The sequence below is a fragment of the Coenobita brevimanus genome, chromosome 76 (genome assembly GCF_032717465.1).
Source record: "Coenobita brevimanus isolate Jiangsu-jjx chromosome 76, ASM3271746v2, whole genome shotgun sequence".
Classification (NCBI taxonomy): Eukaryota; Metazoa; Arthropoda; class Malacostraca; order Decapoda; family Coenobitidae; genus Coenobita; species Coenobita brevimanus.
This window is the reverse complement of record NC_137029.1, coordinates 23,736,584-23,758,515: the sequence shown is the minus strand read 5'-3', so window position 1 is coordinate 23,758,515 and position 21,932 is coordinate 23,736,584. Positions and strand designations below refer to the sequence as shown.

Below are 21,932 nucleotides of genomic sequence, written 5' to 3'. Positions count from 1 at the left end.
GATAAAATACAATCCATTACGGACGAGGGGATCACCTATACAAAAGAGAAAGATGTTTGTGAAGCACTAAATAAAAATTTCCAAAGTTTTTACAGAAGAAAATAATTTTGAGAGGGATGTTATGGAACATGCAAGGCCACACATATTACCAGATATACAAATACAGTAATCCCCGTACTTTCTGGATGCTCACTTTCCGGACACCCCACTTACAGAACATTGTGGGCCTGGACATTTGGAAAAAAAAAAAAAACCCAAAAAAAAAAAAAAAAAAAAAAAAAAAATCCCCCCAAAATCCGAATTTCTTCCCACCAGTACAGTATATAATTTGAAATTGCCGCATGGTGCCGAACAGCTGTTACACCACGGACCCTCCCCCCTTCCTTCCTCCCCCCTCCCCCCTCCCCTGTCGGGGTTGCCATTTGGTATTTTTCATTACCAAATAAGGGCCAATTTGGTCATGAAAAATTCATTTGGTAATGAATCAGAGTAATGGATTACCAAACAGATTTTTCACATGTATGAGGATACACAGGATGGAGATGGTGGATTGTTTGCTCTCTCTGATCAATCTGCTAACGTACAGAGAGTAAAAATAATCAACATACTGTTAAGTATAAGAAGAGTGATTACATGTATTCCCACTTGTATATATAATTAGTGAAGAATAAATGCTAGCTTTACGAATTTGGTAATGAAAAGTTAAATATGGTAATGAAAATTGAGGTGTTTGGTAATGTGGCCGTTGCGATCTGGCAACTCAGTTTCCCCGTCACCAACACTCAAAACAGTTACTACTTAACTTCGATCGCAAGTGGTAGCTCATCACAATGAAAGCCACATATGCTCAATTTTTTTGTGAATAAACAGTGAATAAACTGCAATACCTTGCCACTAGACCACATGGGACTTTACAGTGTTGTGCAGTGTTAAGAAATTAGAATTTCGAGTGCAAAGGATTAACTGTGGAGTGCAAACTGGCAGTTGAAACTGGCCTGGTGCAATTAACAATGTGCAGTGTTAAACAGTTATAAGTCACAGTGCAAAAAATTACTGTAAGAGCAGCACAACACTGGATTACTGTATGTGCTTTAAGAGCATTTTCACCACTGCCAAAACCTTACAAAAGGCGGCCACAAATGTGCTGTAAGTACCCTGGCTGAGGTACAGTCACTAATTCCTCATTCTTTGGTTCCTTTTCATTTATTTCATGCTTTATGTCCATTATTGGTGTGAATAGGGTCTTAAATAGGTTTAAATAGGTGCTATGCATGTCTGGTAGGGAGTTATTCAGGTGGCTTTCAAAGTTAGGCTGGGTTAGGGTCCTCAAGTACCAGTTCAGGAGCCAGGGGTCCACTTTCCAGACGGGACCACTTTCCGGACATGCTTTTGGCTCTATTACATCGGATAGTGGAGGGATACTGTATCATAAAAAGAAATACTGGAGGAGTTAAGTAAATTAGACATAGGAAAAGCAAATGGACCTGATGAAATTTCATGTTGGGTGCTACATGAATGTGCAAAGGATGTTAAGTAGACCAATACATTTAATATTCAAGGAATCCTTGGGTCAAGGTAAACTACCTGATATTTGGAAGAACACAAACATAGTTCCTCTATTCATGAAAGGGAATAGACAAAATCCACTCAAATACCGACCTGTATCACTAATCATTGTTATAAGGCACTGGAAAAGCTGATAAGAAAAGTTTGGTCAAACAATCTAGAAGAACACAATATGATAACAGAAAGGTAGTTTGGTTTTAAAAGGGGAAAATCATGAGTTACTAATCTATCTAGCTATTATGACAGAGCTGCAGAAACATTACAGAAAAGAGAAGGATGGGTGGACAGTATCTATCTAGATTTCAAGAAAGCATTTGACAGAGCAAGGAAGTGAAAAAGTTACTACATGACAGTATTGTGATACCAACTCTAATGCATGGAAGTGAAGCTTGGACGTTGTTGGAAGGACACAAATCAAGGGTGAGAGCAGTGGAAATGAGTTATTTAAGGGGAGCCTGTGGAGTCACATGGAGAGACAGGCTGACGAATGAGGATATAAAGAAGCGTTGTGGTGTGGATGTGGATGTGATAGGAAGCGTTATGAGGAACACATTGAGGTGGTTTGGCCATGTGGAGAGGATGGAGGGTGAAAGACTGACGAAAAGAGTGTATGTGAGTGAGGTGGAGGGGGGAAGAGGGAGGGGGAGGCCGAGGATGAGATGGAGGGATGGGGTGGAGAGGTATATGAGAGAGGGGGGTGTGAGTTGGAAGCAGGGCAGTGAAATGGCGGGGGACAGGGCGACTTGGAGGCGATTTGTTTGTGGCCACCCCAAACGGGATTGAGGCATCTGGCAATAGATAGATAGATAGATAGATCTGACAGAGTACTGCACCAAAGACTTTTATGGAATCTGCACCAACAAGGAGGAATCTGAGGCAGACTGTACTGCTGGATGCAAGATTTTCTCAGAAAAAGGGAAATGAGAAAAATATTAAGGGAAAATTACTCATCATGGAGGGAAGTGAAAAGCGGAGTTCCACAGGACTCAGTACTGCCACCAATTATATTTTTAGTATATATAAATGACATAGACAGTAACATGGAAATGAAAGCTATCTAAATATGTTTGCTGATGATGCAAAAATACAAAAGAGAATTACTAATACAGACTCTTGTAGAGAGCTACAAGAAGAATGAAAAAACTTCATGAATGGAGTAACAAATGGCAAATGAAATTCAATGTGGACAAGTGTCATGTAATTAAGTTTGGTAAAAGTGGAAAAAGACCAGATTGGGATTATAAGTTAGGAAGTAAAACCCTACACATATCAGAAAGGGAGAAAGACCTAGGTGTGATTATCATTAACAGACTATCTCTGGCTGACCACATCAGCAAGAAGGTACAGAACATGTATACACTGCTTGCAAATATAAGAATTGCATTCACATACATAAATGAAAACAGGCTGAGAAAGATAATAACAACATTCATCAGACCAACCCTGGAGCATGCATCAGTAGTCTGGAATCCTATATTTCAAGAAACACATAGATAAGACTGAAAAAGTTCAAAGGGCCGCTACAAGATGGGTACCAAGCTTAAGGGATCTAAGCTACGAAGAAAGACTTGAAAAACTGGATCTGCCAACACTACAGGAAAGAAGGAAAAGAGGAGGCATGATTATGCTATATAAATGCATATCAGGGAAGGAGAAAATAGACATAAATGAGTATATAACCTATAGGGAAACATCAGCAAGAGGACACTGCAAAAAACTGCATAAAATGAGGTGATAAAGACATAAGGAAATTTAGTTTCCCAAATAGGGTAATTGATCAGTGGACTGCGCCATCAAATAATGTGTATAAAAACAATTCATAAATTTAGGGATATGTATGATAAAAATGATTTTAAACATGGGACAGTACAAGCTTGACTCATTCCTGTAAAGATACAATTCGGTAAGAACACACACACACACACACACACACACACACACAAACAAGAGGTTCCATCAAAAAGCTAGGGAAGTAGCCTACAACAGAGCACTGTCTAGATTTCTTATTGTGGTTCCTTGCTCACACAGAGAACTTGATGGATGGAGGATATCGGTGCATTCAAGCTAAGTCTATTCTATCTATCTATCTATAGCCCGACGCCCTAATCCCGCAAAGGGTGGCCGCAGACAAAACGCCTCCAAGTCACTCTGTCACCCACCATTCGACTACCCTCCCCCCAACTCACCCCCCCCTCCCTCATATACCTCTCAACTCCATCCCTCCACCTCATCCTCGGTCTACCCCTCCCTCTCCCTCCCTCCACCTCACCTACATACACCCTCTTAGTCAGTCTTTCATTCTCCATTCTCTCCACATGTCCAAACCACCTCAGTGTATTTCTCCTAATCTTTTCAACCACATCCACATCTACCCCACAACGTTCCTTCACTTCTTCATTCATCAACCTGTCCCTCCACGTCACTCCACATGCTCCTCTCAAGTGACTCATTTCCACTGCTCTCACTCTTGACTTGTTCCCCTCTTGCAAGGTCCACACCTCGCTTCCATAAGTCAGGGTAGGGATCACAATACCATCATGCAGTGACTTCTTAACTTCCATACTCACCTCCCTATTTCTCATCACTGCTTTCAGTGTACCAACAACTAAGTGCTAAGTGCTCCCAGTAATTTGTAAGATTATACTGAAGGATTGTATGTGTATTGAGAATGAGGTGCAGATATGAAGTGGGGAAATTACGCACTGTGGTATCAAATGTATTATCTGATGGTAGTGATGTACAGAAAGATGACTGACAGCCACACTCAAACTTTCAGCATGCTAATATTGGCCAACTTAAAACATACACTGTATTTTCACACGATATACTACAATATTTCAACCCTGTCCTACTACTTACCAACCACCCACATCTCAACCACCAACACATCCTTTGCTTCCATGGTGCCACACATAAACCTCCTAGGAAAAATCTTTCACTCACACCATATTCTGGATGACCTACAACACCCATCTTCATAGGGTGCAGTCACTAACCCTGCCTCATCCCTCCACACACCATCAAACAAGATAATTAGCCTACATCCACTGATTTAAGCCCACTCTTCCCTCTCCAAATTTCTTGCAGACCTTTAGCCTACACCTTACCAGCTAAACAAGTACTGCAAATTCTCACCATATCACAGCCCATCATTCACTGCCATCCTAGCCAGTCCTACCCGCTTCTACATTTCCTACTCCTTTCTCTCCCTCCCTCCCTCCCTTCTCCCCCCACTATTTATACCCTTCTCTCCTTTCATTTTCCCAGAAATAACATTATCAACTAACCTGAAATGCTCATCACTCCCACTCATCACCTTCCGCTGCAATTCTATCCTTACCTAGTTCAAATACATAGAAGGTTAAGACTCTTACGTTTCTTTTAAGGCTCCCATCTATCGACCAATCTTGAATGCAGATTCAATAAAGACATCTCTCGATGATATATCAATAAAGTTACACGTTCACGATAAACTTCATCATAATTATAAAAAGGAAAAATTACATACACACTTGTATTACAGTACTTATATATAACCAAAGACTATAAGTTGTTGGGTATATCATTTTACTTAAAAATTTAAATCACAAGCCTTTATCAGAAATACTTATCATCTATAACCTATATTTCAGTTACTGATCTAACCAATCCTTCAGAGCACCAGTAGTAGAGGGAGTGACTACTTCCTCAGGAAAGGAATTCCAGGCATTAACTACCCTTATACTAAAAAAATTTGCTCCAATTAGTATTCTCCTGTGATCTCTCTTTTTCAGCTTAAAGTGTTCAATCTGGTACTGCCTTCACCACATTCAAAGAAAACACTATAGTTCAAATTTTCTATCCCCTTCAGGAATTATAAGTTTATATTAAAACTCCTTGATGTCTTTTTGCTCCAGTGTTATCAGCCCCAATTCTTCACATTGTTCTTCATTCTCGAGGGCCTGTGGGTCAGTAAAAGTTTGGTCTTTCTTCGTTGTACTTTCTGCAGTTCCTGAATGTCCTTTTCATAATAAGGTGACCAGCTTTGCACTGCAAACTCTAAATGAGGTCTTACTAAGGAAAAATACAAGGTTCTGCACATATCTAAATACATATTAGGAAAATTTCTTCTAATCAGACCAAAAATTCTGTTGCCTTTTGCTGACACCTTTGCTACATATTGAGCTGGTTTAAGATCCGACGAAATTCACACTCTGAGATCTTTTTTTGCATCAGTAGACTTGAGTTCTTCTCCATTTAATTCATAAACAAATTTAAGATTTCTATATCCTACATGTATAGTTATACATTTACCAGCATTGAACTCTAACAACCATCTTTTACTCCACTCTTGAAGTCTATCCAAGTTTCTTTGCATAGACTGAATATCCTCAAAAGTTTTTACCATTCTGAAAATCGTGACATCATCAACAAACAGAAGCGACGGGCACTCTAATTCCTGAACTAAACCATTTATAAAAAACAAAACAACACTGGACCAAGTACAGATCTATGTAATACTCCTGCAGTTACCTGCAACCTATCTGATCTAATGCCTCTGATATCCACAAACTGTAATCTATCTGATAGGAATCCCTTGATCCATTTCAAAAGCTTTCCTCCCACTCCATGGGCCTCAAGTTTAGTCAGTAGTCTTACATGAGGTAATGTATTGAATGCTTTTCTGCAATCTTTTTAATTAATGCTGACTTGTATTTGCTGATCCACTGCAGCTGTCAAAGACTCCATGTAGACCAAAATGTTAGTTACAGTACTTCTCCTTTGCCTAAAACCATGCTGTTTATCATTAATAAGATAATTTTACACATAACACAAGTCAATGATACTGGTCTGTAATTTAACGGTTCTTGTTTGTCACCTTCCTTATAAATTGCAGTTTTCCAGAGAACTAGTACCTCTCCCGTGCTAAGCGATTTATTAATAATCATTGCCATATGCAGTGCCAGCTGCTTGTGACATTCTGCTAACAGTTGTGGATGAATACCATCAGGTCCCACTGTGTTGTTTACATTTACTTCCTTCAAAAGCTTCTGCACCATATCAACAGTAACAATAATATCATTGATCTTGGGACTACTACAAGCAATATCAAATTCAGGTATACAGTATTGCATCTTGCTGGGACTCATTCACAAACACACTTTGAAATGTTTCATAAGCGGTACATGGTAGTGCTGCTTTGGGTGTCTGCCCTTTCCTCTCAACTTTCCTTCCTCTTCTGTCTTTCTTTCCTTCATTCTTTCCTCTTCCTTCTGCCTGCGGGTGATGTTACACTCCCTCTTCTGTCTTTCTTTCCTTCATTCTTTTCTCTTCCTTCTGCCTATGGATGACTACACTGAAAGACAAGCCAAATGGTTTCCTATACACCAGGAAACCATTTACTATGCTGGGTGGCAACCACACAACCAAATTATGGCGGCTTGTGATTTATTCGGTATTTAAGGCGCTCCAATTGGATTGAGCCTGTGTAGGTTTATCACCGAGGGGTGGCTGGGGTTCACTGCTCACGTAACACCTCTCAGGGATGAGTGAGGCTGGTCACGCTCATCTTAAATGTCAGGACAAACTTGCCTAGCCCTGGGCTCCTATGCTCCTCATGGGGCAATATAGGATTGGATAATGGATGGATGTATGGATATTAAATTCACCTGCAGTTTCAAAATCAGACTCTGTCAAATGGTCATCACTGTTTTTCACCATAAACACCTTTCAAATCTGTCTTGCTTCTTATATGGCGCCAATAGTGTTTTGGGTTTCCCTTAATGTCTTTACACAACCTCTTACTGAACACATTTTTAGCTTGTTTTACAACACACACTGCTTTATTTCTCTCTTGTCTATATTTCTTGGTTCTCATTCTTGTTTTTCTTGCTTTAAGCTTCTGCCATGCTTTATCCTTAGCATTTATTTGAATATTCACTTCTTTAGTTATCCACTTTGGTTTGGGCATAGACTCACCTTTTACCTTTGGGACAAATTCATCTATTAAATTTTGTAATGTGTGCACCAGCAATTCATTCATTTCATTTGCTGATTTTTCAACAAATCTCTCATGCTATAGTCGTTCTATTTTATGAAGGCAGTTTGGGTGGGGTGCTCTGGGACCTCACTCTGTTAGCTCTGTTGCCACATCGTCGCCACACACGTGCTCTCTCTCTCTCTCTCTCTCTCATATTGATATTAACTACTACTAATTGTATTTTCTTTATTTTTTCTCTTGTTTTTGACTTTTTTTTTTCCACACCACCCCTGAGATAAAAGTCTATAGGTGTGTTTTTTTTTTTTATAGCTTCCATGGCGGGAGACTGACTGAGTATGACCCGCTCACGCAGGGCTATCCCTCGTGTCACCACCTGACAACGTCGCAAAAGCAACAATGACAAGTCTTACGAGATATATACTATACTATAGCTTTTTTATTGAATTACACTTATACAGTGTGTTTAAAATTTATTTACAAGTAGTTACTAGCTTAAAATAGGAGAGAGAGAGAGAGAGAGGTGAGCACAAATAATTACACGTGTATCGGCGGCGATGTGGCAACAGAGCTAACAGTGTGAGGTCCCAGATTACCCCACCCAAACAGCCTTCATAAAATAGAGCGACTGTAGTCTATTTCTAACAGTTTCCTTTTAATATTTTCAAACTTTCCCATATGAAAACTAAATCTGAAAGTATCAATTAACTGCACAACATCTCTATCTACAATATAGTCAAAAGAAATTGTTGCATGATGATTTTTTCCTAAAGGAGAATGTTTTCGTTTTCGTTTTTAAAGGCTCCAACATGCTTGCATGTGTCGGCCTTGGTCACCTAATGGTGGCTCTCCAAGCTGCACGATCCATTGCAGCCTCCCTGTTCAGTCCCTTAACCCTAAGGTCACACTTAATGACCTCGTCCTATGTCTTTCTCGGTCTACCCCTCATAACCCCACCCCCAATATTAACACTTCTCGCCTTCCTCACCCAATTATCATCCCCCATCCTCTCCACATGTCCAAACCACCTCAATCTACCTCTCCTCATCACAACACCAATACACTCCAGTCCCATCCTACCTCTCAACTCTTCCATTGTAAACCCAGCCCCTCCAGGCCTTGGACGCAGGGACGCACTGCACATCCACCTAATCATTGTCATTTCTGTTCGTCTGAGCTGGCGAATGTCTTCCTCCTTCACTGCCCAGGTCTCACTGCCATACAGCATTACACTCCTAACACATGCTGCATACAAAGACCCCTTAGCACGTAGGGAGAGCCCTCTCAATGTCAGGAGAGGCAAGAGCTCCCTGAACTTCTTCCAACCACTTCTCACCCTAGCCACAGAGCTAGCTCCAGTCCCACCTCCAGCACACAACATGTCTCCCAAATAACAAAACATAACATAAATTAATATTTTCTACATCATTAATATTTCTCGAAATAAATAGATAAAGTCTGGAGGAATCATCACAGTCTATATTATGAGTATAACCAGGTACAAGTTGATACAAAAAGCAATCATTTATCTTTTTTTTAATAGCAGAAGAAGAAGGAATAACAAATGAATAAAAAAAATAATCCATACACCAGAGTACTGGTGTCTTTCATTCATAAAATATCTGTAACAGTTGGACTTGAACAGCTGTAGATTGAAGTGTGGAGGGAAACAACTCTGGGAAGTGAGTTCCAGAGAGATGCAGTTCGGGGAATGAAAGAATTCTGATAGACAGAAGTTCTGTAATATGGCTGAATGACATTCCAGTCATGAGCACTACCAGATGCCTGTGTAGCACGAGGGAAGGCATGGGGAGGTGGCACAAAGGACACAACTTCATCTGAGCATTTGCCATAAAAATATCTGTAAAATAATGCAAGGGTGGCAACATTCCTTCTTACTTGTAGGGGATGTAGTTTATTTATAATAGCAGGGTTATTAATAATTCCAGCAGCTTAGTTCTGAATTTTGTCTGTTGTTTTAATGCAACCTCTCCACATCCACTTCATAAGGGTGAGCAACATTCAAGCTGAGTTCAGTGTCCCAAAATGTATGTGCATCAGTTACATGTTGGCCAACACTTAATACAGTATTTGACTCCCAATACACTTGATTATAATTAAAGTCACCACTAATCAAAATGTGCTTCCTTATTGTATACACCACTTGATCTAATTAGATCACAAAGGAGGCCATTCACTTCTCTTGAAGATGCTGGGGACTGGTACATTGTACCAATCAACTCCTTACCTTGCAATATCACCTTGCACCACACTGCTTCATCACGAGATCATTAAAAAAATTAACAGTAGTATTTGACATTACATTATTTCTTAACAGTATAACCACTCCCTTTCCTTGGGGGAAGCAGCCTAGGTATGTAGATAGATAGATAACCACTCCTCCAACAGGTGCATTTTGGATTATCCTGTCTTTGCGATGTACAGTACTCTCACACAGTACACGTGATTATAGTGTGCGAATCGCACAGTACATAGGCGACCAAAAATCATAACCATAAAACTTTGAATATGCGAGTTTAGCCAACAATATGCAAGGCAGAAGCAAGGAGTGGCCCAAAACCGCCACTTTCCCTGACTATGCGACCCCCCCCCTCCCCACACGAAGCGCCAATAATGACTTAGAGGCTCATGGTGAAGGTGCTCAAGAGGAGTCTACAGTCACCAATAACAACTTTGACAATAACGGTAGGCTAAGTCAAAATACTGTAGATACCCAGTTTCTATAATAATGTTTGGATTCACTTGAATGACGGTTATTTCGCGTATGCCAAGTTGTTATACTGCCAATACCTCCATAACAAGATGAGGAATGAAACAGATAAACAAGATGAGACGAAGGAAATTGCTGAAAATGTTAGCAGTAGCGAGGAGATGGAGGATCCTCCCCTCACCAACTTCCCTGACTCGCCCGCCACTGTCCCCTCCACCTCCACTGCCCCACCTGACCCACCAGCTGCCTCCCCATCCACCTCCACAGCCCCACCTGACACCTGCTTCACCTGGCATACCTGCAACCCCTACCATAATGACAGTTGCTGCATTCTGGAAGAAATATAACATTCGACAGGCTGTAAATTTCATCAAAGCCTGCAATAATATAATACTGGCAAATGTTAAACAAGCGTGGTGTGGCTGTGGTGGCAGCAGGGGCACTCTAAGTGTGTTGCCACGCCTCGGGACCCATGTTATTAAAGTCCATCAGGCCTGTTGTCTACTGTTGTTAAGGTGACTGACCATAATTTTGTTATTGTAACTCAAAGTCAAGTGGCCACCCCTTATGGGATTATGGCATCTGGCAATAGATAGATAGATGGATAGCTATATCTGTAGTGTATGTATGAAAAATTTTACCTTTATTATGTCTCTAAGGGTCAAAAAATGTTAAGGTATGAGGGGGTACCAACCATATGTAATTTTTCCCATAAGATTGCGTATTCACGGTGTGCGAGGACCAGGACTGCCCATCCACTCACATACTGTGCAAGCGTATTGTACTTCATACTGGTTTGTATCATGCTTAGTTTCAGTTAAATAAACAATAGAAGGGTCTAAACTATTTACAAGAGACTGAAATTCTATAACCTTATTTACCACTCACTCGATGTAGTGCTGCTCTTGGGTGTCTGCCCTTTCCTCTCCATCCTTCTTTCCTTCCATTCTCTTCTGTCTTTCTTTCCTTCATTCTTTCCTCATCCTTCTGCCTACGGGTAACTTTACACTCCCTCTTCTGTCTTTCTTTCCTTCATTCTTTCCACTTCCTTCAGCCTGTGGGTGACTCTACAGTGAGTGACAAGCCAAATGATTTCCAGTGCACCAGGAAACCATTTGCTACGCTGGGTGGTAACCATATAACCAAATTTTGGCGCCTGGTGGTTCAGTGGGTAATTATTGTGCTCCAACCGGGTTGAGCCAGTGAAGGTTTATATCCAAGGGATGGTTGGGGTTGACTGCTCATGTAATGCCACTCAGGGATTAGTGAGGCTGGTCACTCTCATCTTAAATGTCGGGACCAACTGCCTAGCCCCGGGCTCCTATGCTCCTCATGGGGCAATGTAGGATTGGATGATGGATGGACGGATGGACATTTGCACAAATACATCTCAACTTTGTTGATTCAGCAGTCATGGTGCGAGAATCATTTAACAATGTTGGTTCTGTCCAACTGGATTAATTCTGATTTTTACAACTCTCTTGTCACGAATTATCCACTTGAAATCCATCACCCTCTCCCTCTTTAGTTCCTCATTTTTACTTCTAGCTTCATTCACCAGTTTACTCCTCCTACCCCTATCAACTTGACACAAGCCTCTGAACACTTTAATTTTCTTTAATTCATCACAATTTGATTAATCCAATTTATAAGCAGCACAAAGGACCTTGTCTGCCACACTTTCCTGATTGAAACATACTTTCATCAGCTTTGGACCAACAGTGGACCCTTTCTTCCATAACCTAAATGCAAATGCAATTTTATCTTCAAGATTAGGCTCATTCAGACTCATAACCTCATTTAATAATTTCACCACAATATCTTTATCATGGTTACTTCTCACCTGGCCAGTTGCTGTATCTGATTCTTTAACATTAGCAAACAATGCAGTCCTCATTCTAGCAGCCTTATCTCTTTCAGTGTCCCATGTATTTTTCACTTGATCTTCAATAAAGTCTGCTATTGAATTTGTAATTTCCTTACTTTATTTGCATAACCTGATCATGTTTCTGAACAGCATCCTCTAAAACTCTAATTCTTTGTGAACTTTCATCCACTTTCAGTCTAACGGGCCCAAGCTGCTTCTGAATCTCACTAGAAACTAATTTACAATGGTTAAATGAACAATAATAAGACACATTGAAGACCTCTTACAGTTTCTATCCTTCTATCTGCACCCTCATCTCTAGCTTCCTTTCTGGTAATTCTATAGCTACTGTTGTTGATGGCCACTGTTCTCCTAGAGCTATCAACATTGGTGTTCCTCAGGGTTCTGTCATATCACCAACTTTCTTCCTTTTATTCATCAATGAAATTCTACGCTGTAGCTACATCTAACCCTGCCCACTCATACGCTAATGATTCCACCCTTCACCTCTCCATCTGCTTCCCACAGCACCCATCTCGGTAGCTGCTTCAACAAACAAGGGATGAGGCTATGGCACATCTAATGTCTGACATGGCTCCTCTCTTTGATTGGGGTAAGAACAACCTCATTTTTTGTTTAATGCATCAAGAACTCAGTTCTTTCACCTATCAACCCAACAAAATCTTCCACAAGAATACCCTCTACTTCCTAACAATATCCAGCTCAATCCTGCATCATCTTTAACCCCTGCATGGCCGCCGGCGTCGAATGACGTTTAGCTAATCAATGGCTGCAGGCGTCGTTTGAGCGTGGCCTATAGAAAACTGCAAAAATTTTTGGGAAGTGAACGAACATTCTGAACATCTTCACACTGACCTACACTACACTCCCATACACCTCATCAAGCAGTTCAAAGCCTGCTGTTGTGATGAGTGGATTTTTAATTTTTTCCCTCTTAGCCATGCCTAAACGAGCCAACTACACCCATTATCTCGACCCAGGAAGAACATATCATCTTTGTTCTCTCTTGCAAAACACACACAACCACCTGTTTACGATTATGAAGGGCACATACAAAAAAGACATGATAATAAGTGAAAAACATATTTTTGTCTTGGTATTTTACCTATTTGCTCAGGTTTGCTGTAATGGTTTGGATCATTTGATGCAGTGGAACTTGTAGAAAACTGTGAAAACCTCCGGGAAGTGAACGAAAATCTGGGACATGAGACTGGCCTTGACTTCCCCCTCTCACATATCATCTGTCAGTTTACCACCTGCTGTCATGACGAGTGGATGTATGATTTTTTCGCTTGTGGCCATGCCTAAAACCACATAGTTACACCCATTATCTCGACCCAGACAGAAAAAATAATCTTTTTCCTCCCTTGCAAAACACATACAACCACCCTGTTTACGTGTCAGCAACATACAATATATTGCGAAAATAACAAGGTAAATGATAAAGATGAAGGTAAAATGATAGAGAAAGACGAACATGTTATTACAGAAAAAGTACATTTTCCCCCGTCTGTAAACTTATTTATTTCTGCTTTGTATCTGTATTCGTAATAATTAGATTTCTGAAACTGCATTACGATTCTATTTTTAGCCATGCTCGTGGTGTGGGAGCTCGAAGTTGCGACTCAACTTCCGCATTGCTAATTGGATCTGACTCTCCACTTTATTCTCCTGTAGCAGAATCTAACCTTGGAGAACGTGCAGTTTTCTCATTTAGGACCGAAAATTCAACTCTTTTGCTCCCTTTTCCATGCATGGGCACAACGATAACGTAAAAAATAACTCAAAACTACCATAAACATATTTTATATCAAAAAGGTGAAAAAATAATCATAAAATTTTTTTTTCCAGCCATTCCTAACAGATTATGTACTGAAATCATTCGATATCATCATATCTCATATATGCACAACATTTCAGCACCATTCATATTGTTTTGGGAGATAAAAAAAAAAAAATAACAACACCTGCACAGCTGCGTTGCAGCAGTGCCCCTGGGTGGTGGATATCGGTTGCCGATATTTCTGCAACTTCCGCGCTCCACTGCAAGCCATAAAATGCGCCTAGGAAGCTGAGATTTGCACTGTTAGGTGCATCTGAACTTTCTCTTCAATTTGGCAAGAAAAGAAAATCAATTTTCGAAACTTCAAAAAATAGCCCCGGCGTCGGCCTGGCGTGCACGGAAAATTCCGGGCCTTCGGCCACGGAGGGGTTAAACATACTTGAGGTTTCATTCTTTCAGGATTTATCTTGGCAAGAACATAATTGCCTCCCTTGTAAAATCTGCTTCCAACATATTGGGTGTGCTAAGCCGACTCTGTACCTTCTTTACCCCAGCACAGTTGTTGACTTAATACACGGGTTTTATTCGCCCCCCTGTAAAATACAACTCTCATGTATGGGGAGGCTCCCCATACATGGCTCTTCTCAATAGGGTGGAGTCAAAGACTTTTTGTCTCATTAGCTCTCCTCTTACTGGATTCCTTCACCCTCTGTCTCTTCGCCACACTGCTGCATCTTTATCTCTTTTCTATCACTATTTCAATGGTCACTGCTCCTCTGAACTGTCTGTTTGCATCCCTCCTCCATTACGGCGGGCATGTAGCACCTGTCTAGCAAGAAACTCTCATCCCTTTTCTGTCCAACTCTCTAATGCATGGGTTAACTGCTTCTCCCAGTCCTTCATGTATGCAACAGGTCAACTCTGGAATTGTCTCCCTCTGTCTGTTTTTCCTACTGCCTACAATCTCCAGTCTTTCAAAACATAGTGTGTCCAGGTATCTTGAATTTGGCTCTCTGTTATCTTGTTTTGTTTTTTCATTGGAGGGAGTAATTTGTAGGCCCCTGGCCATTGATTCCATCTTCTTTGCATTAAAAGAAAAATAATAATAATAATAATAATATAGATTCTACATGTCTGCATTCATCCCTTCTCATGATGAATGCACCCAAAATCCACAACAATCACAAAGAAGGCCATCACTACCTTTATCATGACTTGTAACTTTCTTTACAAAATGATCACAAAATCTTTACCTATAGTGGTCACCTCACCACCACCGCATGTTTGTTCTAGTCGATGGGAACCCTGTGATGCAGGAGCTGTACCAATAATTTCATCTCTTGCTCCTTCATCTCTCTTTTGTTGACTCATTTCACCTGCTCTACCACTCCCTGCCATCTTTAACTATTCATTATCAACCTCCCAGTACCGAAAAAGGTAAGTTATTGGAGAAAACATGAATGCAGTAATCCCTAGATTATCCCAACGTTCATTATCCGAACAATCCATTATCAAGACACTGACCTGGCTGTTCAAAACCAATATTCATACATTTTTTCCTTTTTAACCAGACAAAATGCTTCTGTCTGGGTGGAAATTATGGCCGAGCGAACACTTTCGCCAAGCAGGGCCGGTTTTTTCATGTCACTGCAGGGTATCGCCCTACAGTGGCCACTACTTGTCAGTAATTGATGGGACGGCTTGATCATGGTAACTGCTTGGCTGTGATTTATAGGTCTGCTTGACCAGATATAGTGGTGTAAAACACCAGGAATAATGATGTACGATGTACTGTACTGGCATTTTACAATGATTTTCAAAGTTAGGATATGTACAAAGTGGGGCCAGGGGTTCTGTCCACTATCCAGATGGAAGTGGTAGGTGGGGGTGCTCACCATCCACTCACTCCATGTAGTGCTGCTCTCGGGTGCCTGCCCTTTCCTCTCTTCCTTCCTTCTTCCTAGCCTTCCTCTTCTGTCTTTTTTTTCCTTCATTCTTTCCTCTTCCTTCTGCCTGTACGTGACTCAACACTGAGTGACAAGCCAACTGGTTTCCTATACACCAGGAAACCATTTACTAGGCTGGGTGGCAACCATATAACCAAATTATGATGCCTGGTGGTTTAGTGGGTAATTACGGTGCTCCAATCAGATTGAGCCCGTGTAGGTTTATATCCAAGGGGTGGTTGGGGTTTATTGTTCATGTAATGCCGCTCAGGGATGAGTGGGTCTGGTCACTCGTCTTAACTGTCAGGACCAACTTGCCTGGCCCCTGGCTCCTACACTCCTCATGGGGCAACACAGGATTAGATGATGGAGATGATGGATGGATCCGCTATCTACACATGCATTTGGGCTCTATTACGTCAGATAATCAAAGGATTACTGTAACCCTTGGAGGGAAACCAAACACGTCCGCACTCTACCATGGGCACCCTCAGCTGCCAGTATTTGATGTAGTAATTTTCTTGCATCCTGTTCTCAGTCACTTACACAATCTGCTGCCTGACCATACCCCTTTCCCTTCTCAAGTTTCCCAGATAATTCTTTTACTTTAATATTACTGCATGAACTACAGCATCCACCTTCATGGATATATTCTCCCACACCATCCCAGATAATCCTCCCTTTTCATCAAAGCGCATGCTCATACTAACTACGGTCCTGTGATACTGGTGCTGTGATGAGTTATGTATGAGCATACTTGAAAGTGACTGCCACAAACCTGTGACCTGAAAACCATAGTAACCATGACTTAGCCCATTGAATCTGGTGATACTTCCCATAAATCTTATTCTCGTCAAGTCCAGATGCTTTTATTCAGCTAAGGAAAGATTTTCCAAGCTGAAATTATTACATCAGTTTTCATCATTACCTCTTCACTTGTAAGAATTCTTCCTAACTCGAGTAATAGTCTGCTATTAGCCTGACCAAATGAAAAAAAGTCATCACACTGAATCACTAACTTTACAAAGCAATGATACCTGACATCATGCATGGATAGGAGAATGGAACTGGGAAAATGGTTACAAGTACTCCATCCATCCATCCATCATCCAATCCTACGTTGCCCCACGAGAAGCGTAGAAGCCCGGGGCTAAGCAAGTTGGTCCTGACATTTAAGATGAGAGTGACCAGCCTCACTCATCCCTGAGTGGCATTATGTGAGCAATAACCCCAACCACCCCTTGGATATAAACCTTCACCAGCTCAATCCGAGTGGAGTGCCGTAATTATCCACTAAATCACCAGGCACCATAATCTGGTTATATGGTTACCACCCAGCGCTGAGTCACCCACAGGCAGAAGGAAGAGGAAAGAATGAAGGTCAGAAAGACAAAAGAGGGAGTGTAAAGTCACCTGTAGGCAGAAGGACATGGAAAGAATGAAGTAAAGACAGAAGAGGAAGGAAGGAATGGAGGGAGGAGAGGAAAGGGCAGACACCGAGAGCAGCATTACAAATACTGACAAATAAAAAATTGTTAGTGGTAGGTGGTGGTGACCATCATCCACTCACTTGATGTGATGCTGCCTACTTCTCTTTTTGCTTATATAATTCTTGTTCTATGTCTGTCCTCCTCTCTTCTAGGATCTCCCATCTTTCCTGTCACTTCCTTCTCATGTGGTTTTACAATGAGTGAAAAACCTAATGGTTTCCTGTTAGCCAGGAAACCATTTACAACGCTGGGTAGTAATGATATAACTAATCATATGTGTTCGTTACGTGTCAACAAGTGGGCTGGTGGAGGGTTAGTGCCCCTCCCCATAAAAAACAACAGTAAACCCTCGATTTAATAAACTAATTGGGGGTAAGGGTGGGTCGTTACATCTGAAAGTTCGCTATATCCGATGGTCGTTATTAAACGAGGGCTTACGAACCCAAGGTTGCTATATCCATGGAGTCATTTAGTCCTACGTGTGCAACCACAACTTACGGTACTCTATGAAGTTTCACGTGGAGAATTCAATGGGCTATGTACAGTAAGACCTCACTATAACGGACTAATTGGGGCCCACACCATTCCAAAAAATGCGAAATTACGATAAAAGCGACATCCAGACTTCCCCCTGCTAATCTGGACTTTTTCTGATATATCAGACATTAGTCCAGATTGCATGAATGGTTTTTAAACTGTTTTGATTACCATTGTGGTACTGTACTGTGTTATAACTTCTCTACATTAATCAAATGGTATAATACTGTATATAAATAATACTGTACTGTGTACTGATAAACATGCCTTTTATTTACCTTATTGTGGTGAACATAGCTGAAGTGGTCAGGCAGTCCGGACTGCTTTTGGCTTTATCAGACTTTTTCCGATATATAGGAATTTAGTCAGGTAGCTCCTCGAGTCCAATAAAAGCGAATTCCGGCCTACTGAAGTACATTATACCAAGGTTTTACTGTAGTTATACAGTAAATGTACAGTAACTACCAACCTGTTATGAAGTTGTACATATAAATACATGCCTATAATGTAATGTAGTAGTGTTACAGTACACATACCATGCCAGGGAGCGAACATCCGCCGGATTTAACGACCTTTGTTCGTTCTGGAAATGGTGGGTCATTATATCCGAAGTTCGTTATGAAAAGGTTCATTATATCAAGGGTTTACTGTAATTCAAAAGATGAATGGCCACCCCTTACAGGATTATGGCATTTGGCCATTGACAGATAAACAAAAACATGGCAACTACCAGAATTATACTGTACTTCCCAAATCTTATCCTATCTATCTATCTATCTATTGCCAGACGCCTCAATCCCGTTTGGGGTGGCCACAAACAAATCGCCTCCAAGTCGCCCTGTCCCCCGCCATTTCACTCCCCTGCTCCCAACTCACACCCCCCTCTCTCATATACCTCTCCACCCCATCCCTCCATCTCATCCTCGGCCTCCCCCTCCCTCTTTCCCCCTCCACCTCACTCACATACACTCTCTTTGTCAGTCTTTCACCCTCCATCCTCTCCACATGGCCAAACCACTTCAGTGTGTTCCTCATAACGCTTCCTATCACATCCACATCAACACCACAACGCTCCTTTATATCCTCATTCGTCAGCCTGTCTCTCCATGTGATTCCACAGGCTCCTCTTAAATAACTCATTTCCACTGCTCTCACTCTTAAATCTACACATCATATAAGTTACTGCAATCTGTTAGTAATCATAATTTTAAAATTTCCTGCTGAAACACACACACACACACACACACACACATATATATATATATATGTATACAGTATATATATATATATATATATATATATATATATATATATATATATATATATACCGTATATATATATATATATATATATATATATATATATATATATATATATATATATATATATATATATATATATATATATATATATATATATATATATATATATATATATATATATATATATATATTAAGGTAAATTTCTGGACTTGCACCCAATGAACAAACACTGAAATGACCATAATAGCTCAACACTGGCATTTCTAAGCACTTTCTCTTCTATAAACATCCATCATAACTGCTATTAAATGTACATTACTTAGAAAATAATGAGATAGGGGAGATTCTCCAGCTACCGGTACTACCTATCTTTTACTGCATCAACTACAAAATTAACTAATCTAACCTAACAGAACCTTACCAAACTATCCCAACCCAACCCAACCTAATCCAATTTTAATGTAGTGCAATAATGGACAGAGCTAGGAGCTGGACAGCCCCCACCCCCCGTCTTCAATACAAACTACTAAAAAGTGCACTTGTAACAAACATGTGTAGAGGAGAAATTGCTTAAAAGTGCATGAGCTAAATGGTGGACGTTTCCGTTAGTTGTGTGTCATTCCAAAACGATACTACCTGTAATGATTATATCTTGATTTAGTAAATACATATTATTATTTCATTACTTTGGTAATAATGTTTGTCAATATTAATATATATGTTGTAATACTAAAATGAAGATATAAACTCATAAGGAATTATTTTAGAAGATCACGGATGTACTGTTTACTGTATGACGGAGTATTGAAATGTTTTTGAAATTCAGAACAATACACTGCCTGAAGAAGCTGGTGTTTGCCTCACCTTCTCAGCATTGGTGCCTGTTGATTGTGTAGCCTACAGAAAATATGACACGGTGTCAGGAGTGGGATAAATGCCCACAGCCACTTCTACTACACTAAAAACTGGTGTCATGAAGGAATATAAGCAATTGTGAGCATTAAAAGAGTACCTGTTTACATCACACCCCAGCTACCCAGTGACAGCCGACTACCCTACAGTAGGCCTAGCAAGATGAGTTCTGACGGTAGGCTACCAGATCCCCTTGTTGTAGCAGGTAACACAGCAGAGAACTGGAGATGTTTTCAACAAGAGTTTGAAATACATCTTTTAAGTACTGAGAAGAGTGAGAAGAATGATGAGGTTAAGATAGCTCTACTCTTAAATTGTGGGGGAAGAGACCTCATGGACATTTATAATACTTTACCAATTAAGGCAGAGGAAAACAAGAAATATAGTGTGCTAATTACCAAATTGCAGGAATATTTTGAGCCCAAGAAAAATGTAACATATGAGAGGTACATTTTTAACAGTAGGGTACAGCAACCTGAAGAGAGTAATGATAGTTATGTTACTGACTTGCACAAACAAGCCAGAAATTGTGAATTTGGTGCACTGAAGAATGAAATGATACGTGACAGAATCATATGTGGCATACGTGATGAAAAACTACGCAGTCGACTACTGAGGTAGGTACCTGTAGATGTGTCCCTCGATGATGTACTACTTCAGTGTCGAACCCATCAAGCAAGTGAAGAGCAAATGAAAGAGTTTAATACATCAGTGAATAGCATGAGTGTTCAGGGACAAGGTGCTAAAGATAAAAGAGAAGAAAATTTAAGTATCCAGAGTGTTAAGAAGAAAAGGGAAGAATCCAAAATGCCATATAGGGATTCCTAGCAGCGTAACCCACCATGTAAATTTTGTGGAATGAGGCATGCATTTGGGAGGATCCACTGCCTTGCTAGCAGTAAGGAATGCCATAAATGCAGAGGAATGGGTCACTTTAGAAACTGGTGTGGCAAATTTGGATCTCAGCAGTACCAGCAGCAAAGAAGGAGGAAGGTCAGGTATGCATGAGAGGAAGAAAATTAATCAGATTCAGAAGACTTCATTGATAAACAGGTGTCTGGGCTGTACATCTTGAAGGAAAGCATCAAGAAAGTTGCAGAAGTAGCATCAAGTATGACAAACTCTAAGAAAGAAGATAGGCATACCCTGAAGATCCATGACCAACTAATAAAATTCCAACTGGACACAGGAGCTGAAGTTAGTGTTATGCCTAAGAGTATCTACAGCTCACTGAAGAACAAGCCTGAACTGAAGCGGACCAAGACTGTATTAGCTGCTTTTACTGGTAGTAAAATCAGGCCGAATGGGAAGTGTCAAGTTATGTGCTCTCATAATTCAAGTAAATATCTGTTAACTTTTTATGTTGTTGATGTAAAGCGTGTGCCACTTCTAATTAAGGATGCTTGTAAGCTGTTAGGTCTTACTAAATTCATGAATCATGCTAAATGTGAAGTTAATGATGACTTAATACTAAGCAAATATAAAGATGTTTTTGAAGGACTAGGGTGCCTTGAAGAGGAACTTCACTTAGAAGTGGACCCAAATGTTGTGCCTGTGGCTCATCCCCCTCGGAAAGTAACTGTCGCCCTAAGAGATAGGTTAAAGCATGAATTGGAGGTTATGGAGGAAAAGGGAGTCATAGTCAAAGAAAACAGCCCAACTGACTGGGTTAACAGTATGGTAATTGTAGACAAAGGAGGTAAATTAAGAATTTGTTTGGATCCGAGGGACTTGAACCAGGCACTTAAAAGACAACACTATCCGCTACCCACCATTGAAGGAGTATCAACAAGGCTCTCAGGTGCTAAGGTATTTTCTGTATTAGATGCTACCAAAGGTT

At 40.5% G+C, this 21,932-nt stretch overlaps 1 protein-coding gene across 1 annotated transcript in view; it reads right to left on the bottom strand.

Moving 5' to 3' along the window:
• Positions 1-21,885, bottom strand: part of Coprox (oxygen-dependent coproporphyrinogen-III oxidase) — a 97,678-nt gene extending 75,793 nt beyond the window's left edge. Inside the window, exon 1 of the mRNA XM_080279024.1 lies at positions 21,865-21,885. The gene's annotated coding sequence lies outside the window, so the exon portion shown is untranslated. The remainder of the gene's footprint in view (positions 1-21,864) is intronic.
• Positions 21,886-21,932: the final 47 nt, after the last annotated feature.